General features: G+C 35.6%; 1 long non-coding RNA gene across 1 annotated transcript; it reads left to right on the forward strand.

Annotated features, from left to right (window-relative positions):
* The first annotated feature begins 5,289 nt into the window (after positions 1 to 5,289).
* On the forward strand, positions 5,290 to 5,953 carry LOC109612800 (uncharacterized). Its single transcript, XR_009342996.1, has 2 exons — positions 5,290 to 5,489; positions 5,606 to 5,953. It is a non-coding gene; the product is annotated as an uncharacterized LOC109612800 (long non-coding RNA).
* Positions 5,954 to 6,892: the final 939 nt, after the last annotated feature.

Consider the following 6,892-nt stretch of genomic DNA (forward strand, 5'->3'; position numbering starts at 1 on the left):
TAGGAACCCAAATACCAAATTATAGTCAATTCCAATCGAAAACATTACATATCATTAAAACAATTATAAACATAGTTCGATGAGAAGCTTGTGCTCCCAATGAGAACTACATATACAGGGGGGGGGGGGGGGGGGGATGAAAAACTTATCCAACTTCAGACTTCTGTCATTTCTTTGGCACGCAAACATTTTGGCCACAGACTTTGGACATTCCGCTTCGCCGGCAATGGATCAAAATACCGCAGAGCAACATTTGGGCAGCGTGTGACGATTTCATTCGCCGTTTGAAGGCCATAATTCGTGCCAAAGGTGACCAATTCGAACAAATCTAAACATTTTCTAAAATGTGATGCTATTTCCAACTTTTTGTGCTTTCGTTCAATATAATTAAAAAAAAATGTAAAAATGATGGCGTTTGACTTTGTTGCACTTTTTTTATCTCACCCTGTACAAATTATGGTTATTTTTTTTTTGGAAAATTTAGTCTAAGTTTTTTAAAATACTGGAATTCGGGTACCCATTTAAATATATTTCTACGGATTTGAATATTACATCATAGCTAATGCAAACCCTTTCTTTGGAGTTATTGAAATCATGCGGCACCGTTAAATCGATGGATCAATTTCGATTTGTATACTCTCCACCATACATAGTATGGAGGTTATATTAAGTTCGCCATTCCGTTTGTAACTCATCGTTATAATAATTTTGGACCTAACAAAGTAGAAATATTCTTGATCGGTATAAAATCCTAAGACGAGTTATCCTTGTCCGTCCGTCTATCAGTCTGTTGTAATCACGCTAGAGACAAAACGAATTAAGATAAGCTAAGATTTTGCACACACCAGTCTTTTGCCTGCAAACAGGTCAAGTTCGAAGATGGGCTATATCGGTCTACGATATCATAAGCCCCCCATAGATTAACCCCGACATCCACTATTGACTGTAAATTACAAAAAGAGTTCCTTCTGAGTCCTTTACCCCCTGGAAGAGTATGTATCGTATATCTCGCATTCAACGATACCTCCCTATATTCGGTATTTTGAAAATCCACGAAAAGAGTTCTTTCTAAGTACTTTACCCCTTGGAATAGAATTGTCTATTTAGGTACACGTTATCATACGCGTATAGCCCCCCATACAACGGTACCTCCAGATATTCGCTATTTTGATGATTTTAGGGACATTATTCACCGAAATGGTTTTAAAATTCGTATTTAGAGTTCGTAATGGGTACTACAGCCTGCGACAGAAAAGTGTCTATACAGGTCCAGGTTTTTATAGTCCCTCCCTATATTCGGTATTTTGATAATTTTAGCTATATATTCGCCGGATTTGTTTAAGTTTCGTATTCGAATATTGTTATGACCTATGACAAAAGTTGCCTATGCAGGTCCACAGATTCGTATTGACCCCAATATAACGGTGAACACCTATACTCGGTATTTTTGAGATTTAAAAGGAGGGTATTCAAAGTTCGGCCCGGCCGAACTTACTGCTCTTTTACTTGTTTTAACTGAATTGACTTTCTATATTGTAACCTAAAATTCCAAAACATACTTCATTTCATTAGAAGATATGGCCAAACCTTTAAAAATCTTTAAATTGGGTTGAACATTCATATCGTTTTTAAAATTCCATTTCCAATACGGACATAATGTGATCATGAGCCAGATTTGATCCCATCGAGGCCGATCCGTAGACAAGACAAACAGACAGAAGGTCATATAATAAGACGGACATGTGTAAATCGTCTAAGAGTGTTAAGGTAATTAAGAACGGATGATGCCCTTTTTTAAATGGCGGAAAAATTAAAAAATTGCTAAACAGCAATTTAAACTAACGGAACTATAAATTTAATTTCAATTGAACTAAAATATATAGTTAATACAACATTTTAAAGAAATAAATAGTTCTTTCTTCTTCTTTAATATTGGACAATTGCGCATTTGTCCTGCTGAGATACTGTCAGGAGAAATTACATTCTTGAACATAACTAAAAAAACACCACTGCAGAAGAATGAAAAAAAAAAACACTTTCTACATTTCCATTTAAATGCGAACAAGAATAGTGCAGCTGTAGTCCTTTGTTTCCCAACCTGAGAACCTTTTTCTGCAAAAACAGCTCGTTAAGATTTTATCAACTTTTTCCGTTCGCACTGTATTTAAGTGCGGAGAGATTAAAAGAGGTAACCAACAACAGAAGCAGTTAAAAGACGTCATGGCACAGATGGAGGAGAAAAACACGATGGAAACTGAACACAAGGAATACACTGTTTCCGCTTCCTGATTACAATCCTCCAGAACACTCCTTTGCTGGCGCTTGCCGTTCGCTCGCTCGCATTCCTCGATGATGTCCAATGTCTGCTGCAGAATTAGTGATGTAGTTCCTTTCGTCACTCGAGGTAGCGTTGAATGTTGGGCGGTACTTAACACAATTTCTTTTGCTTAACATCAACAAAGTTCTCTATTGAACTTTAAATGGTGGTTCACATTTTACGTTTTTGTTTCTTGAGTATTTTTAACTGCTGATAAATGTTTAAAGTTTGTAGAATTGGGTTTGTTAAACGAAAAAGTTTACTGATATTTTAGTTTTGTATTTATTTTAATAAATAAGGTATTTTAAAGTATTTGTTCTTCCTGATTATATTGAAGAGAAATTTTGAAAATTATGTTATTTTTAGCTGTAATTGCAGAAAGGTAGTACTGTAAAAAGTTGTAGCACATATTTGGCCATGTTTGTTCTGCTAATTGCCACGACCTTAAATTACAAAATCATCTACCATAACTCTTCAGAAGTAAAGGTGTGGGTGCATAAGAAGCTAGAAGTCTTCGCATGACACATTTTGTGAATTATCATAAAGGGTCGCAGTCGAATTCTGCCGTCGTTTCCCCTTATATTTGATATTAATATGTCTAGCTATGTTGACAAGCTACTTATGTACCCTTAAGTTTGATAGGTTTGGTTGTGTTATTTAGAAAATTTAATGTGGCATACGGGTCGCTTTATGGTTATATGTTACCTATATATAGGTTATATTCGAGTCGAGCCTTGTGAAAATGCAAATGTAAGACTTGAAGATCCTTATACTAAAGGACTTAATTAACCATCAATTATTCGAAATACTAATTACTATCCGTAATTAATTTTGATAATTTTCATCCATTCGAAACATTTCAGATTAAGATGAAAAATCTGCAACAAAATTCAGACCGCTGTCATTTCTAAACCAGTGACAATTCATTATGTTGCATTACAAGCATACAAAAGCATTTTGGTGAGAATTTTCCAGAAAAAATAAATTATTCGTGATTGAATTCAAGCGTGATAGTGTGATTTCTTTATATTTGGCTGGAAAACCACAAGTGGCTATTGTTAGAGCACTCCACCATTTAAATGATAATAAATTTTTTGTGTCTCGTACCATCGCTCGTTACCGTGATACTGGTAGCGTAGCCCGACGTCAAAGAATTGGACGGAGAAAAACAGCAACATCAGTAGAAGTGGTTCCAAAAGTAAAGAAGCGACTTGATCGAAACCCGCGTCGAAGTGGCCGAAAAATGGCTCGTGAGCTGAACATATCACAATATTCCTTTCGCTAATTATATTGAAAAATGAGCTCGGGGTAAAACCTTTGAAATTCCAAAAAGTGCAAGAACTTACACCACAACAAAAAGAAAATAGACTCAAAAGCTAAAGAGTTGCTTCGCTTGGCCGAAAGTGGTGAACTGCCGAATTTCGCATTGTTCGATGAAAAAACATTCGTTGTCCAGCAGTTTGTAAACAAACAAAATGATCGTGTTTACTTGCCAAAGAGGACAGCTGAAAATGTTCACCTTCGGTTGGCGATCAGAACTCAAACGCCGGCCATGGTGATGGTGTGGGCCGCCACAACAGCCGATGGTCGGTCTTCGCTCGTATTAGTCGATCGTGGCATTAGAATAAATGCCGAATATAATTACGAAAATATTCTGGAGGGTGTATTAAAGATATAAATCGCTCATTTATAAGATTTTTATATCCTCCACCTTGGAAAGGAGGGTAAATTAACTTTGTCATTCCGTTTGTAATATCCTTAAATATTCGTCGTAGACCCTATAAAATATATATATTCATAATCAGCATAAAATTCTAAGTCGATTTAACGATGTCCGTCTGTCTGTCCATCTGTCTGTTGAAATCACGATACAGCCCACATTATTTGACGTAGAGCGCCAAAATGTAGTATAGCAATTTGTATTGTGTCTAGGATGGTTGGTATTGAATATGAGATATATCGGTCCACGTTTTGGTATAGTCCCCATATAACGGTACCTCCCGATATTCCGTATTTTGATTATTTTTGCCACATTTTTTCTCAGATTTGTTAAAAATTGTTGGTCGCAATTGATTCCAGCTCCGGTGGCGAAACATTGCATGTATGGTTCCACGATGTGGTATAGCCCCCATATAACGGTACCTCCCGATATTCGGTATTTTCATAATTTTTGACGCATTTTGTTCACGAATTTCTCTGAAAATTGGTAGTTGCAGATCATGATGGGTTCTAGCTTCTTTGGCGAAACATTGCATGTATAGGTACACGATTTGGTATAGCCCCCATATAACGGTACCTTCCGATATTCGGTATTTTGATGATTTTTGCCACATTCTTTCACGGATTTGTCTAGAAATTGGTATTTGTTGGTCTTAATGGGTTCTAGCTCTTTTGGGCGAAACACTGCATGTATAGATCCACGTTTTTGTATAGCCAACAAATACCATATTCGGTATTTGGATGATTTTTTTTTTGGCATATTTTCCCATGCATTTGTCTAAAAGTTGGTATATGTGGGTCATTATGGGCTCTAATGTTTCCTTTACCCTAAGGTGGAGGGTCTTAAAAGTTTGGCCCGGCCGAACTTAAAGTTTTTTACGTGTTCTAATTAAATTTGCGCAAATCCCAAATATACAATTAAACATAATGTAATACGACCGTTTGACTCTTTCTAAATTTTTGTATTGTAAAAATGTCAGCGGTGCTTGGAGTACAGAAGAAACAATCAAGGATACAAAACGTACCTACAAGAAATCTACCATTAATATGTATGAAATCATTCCTAGAACTCTTTCAACTGTGAAACACAATTTACGTAGGAAGGCATAAATAAAAAAAAAAATAAAATCATATTACAATTACCCCTCCTCCGCGATATGTTGTCAGGGCTTCTCGAAAAGACCATTCCTTTGTTTTATGTCAATGACAAGTAATCGATGCTTGATTTTGACAAGTTACTTTTTAATTGACATTTAAAAAGATTTTCTAATTTATGCATGGAAAACGAAATGCTACATTTTCATGCACAAATCTCATTGTATTCATAAGTCGAAGACGACGATGAAGGAGAAGGAAACGAAATAATTTAATTTAACCCCTCAATGAGAACAATTACAAATGCTATTAAAGTCGTTTCTAGATTTGTTGCAAGGAAAAATAATTGCAAATATATGTAAGTATTTATGTAAATTGTCAAAGCATTGAGCATTTTAATAATATTCCGAATAATTGAATTTAATTTCCATTAAAATTGTTTTCTTTGCAAATTACCCATCACCACTGAGCCAGACCCAAGCAGCATCGATGTCGATGCCCTATCATCCATCCAACCATCTGCAGCAATGAATCGACGCGCTACGAATTTTATGTGGGCCAAGAATAACAAAAGCAGCAACAATTTGGCCTTAGAAAAGTTAAACCGTAAAGACACACTTTGGAGGAAAAGCAAAATTTTCGACACAATAAAAACACAAACAACAACAAAAATAATCACAACAGACGGTCGTTCCGAGCCAACGCAAGTAGTAATGAAGCTTAAGTACAACGATCGCCCGAAATGGGACCACAAGCTCAGGATATACAAGGGAGAAGGAAATGCTTAATGAAAATAACAATAAAAAATGTGTTGATACAGTTGCCAATTGTGTTTCCGAGACAAGTAAACAATGGTTCGCCGAGCAGGAAGGTATTTCGTGGGCTGTTGAAAAAGAGTTTGACATTTATTTGCAGCAAATAAAAATAACTAGTTGTTTGTTCCGTCCTATACATGACTACGGTGGGAAAATACTTTACATCTTGGAAGAATACTCGAGATTATGAAAAGTGTGTTGGGCGGGACAGAAATTTGGCGTGCTCAATAATGCAAGCGGCATATTTCAATGTAGAGAATTAAAGAATGACCCTTGTAATGTAATTCATAAGTTCAGTTCGATTTCTACGTTTATTTCCATTTTGGTACTTTATATATATTCTTGCTCTACGCATTTCCAAAACTAACTCTTTATTTCAGTCCTACCAACCAGCAGTAAATAAAATACCAACATTTCAAATTTCTAGCTCAAACCTGATTGTACCAAATTTAGCATCTTTAGTACTGTCCTTACATTCGTACACATTTCCAATATCAACTCCTTATATCAGTCCCATTTTTCAGAAAAAAATCCTATTGCAAATGTCAGACTTTTAGCCCTTTCTGCTCACAAATTTCAGAATTTTAACTGAACTCGGTTGCCTTATACAATGGATTATATTTGTAGTACCTTTTAGTACATTTAGTACACTTATAATTGGAATAAAAAACAATCAGATCAGACACTCACTGAAATATTTTCAAATTTGTTGTTTCGAAATAAATGCAGTGTTTACTAAAATATCTGAAACGAATCATCAACTTCAACTTTAGAATGCATCTCAATGCATTTTTATTAAAAACACTTCCGAAATTGATGCAAGTGACACAATTCCTCCAACAGAATTGTTACCAATATAACACTGTGCAATCGAAAAAGTAATTACGGGGAAATTCCAGCAGGTTTTGGGCATTTTGAAAGTTTACATCAAAAATTACCCAAATAG

Source organism: Musca domestica, unplaced genomic scaffold (assembly GCF_030504385.1).
Source record: "Musca domestica strain aabys unplaced genomic scaffold, Musca_domestica.polishedcontigs.V.1.1 4, whole genome shotgun sequence".
In the NCBI taxonomy this organism is placed as follows: Eukaryota; Metazoa; Arthropoda; class Insecta; order Diptera; family Muscidae; genus Musca; species Musca domestica.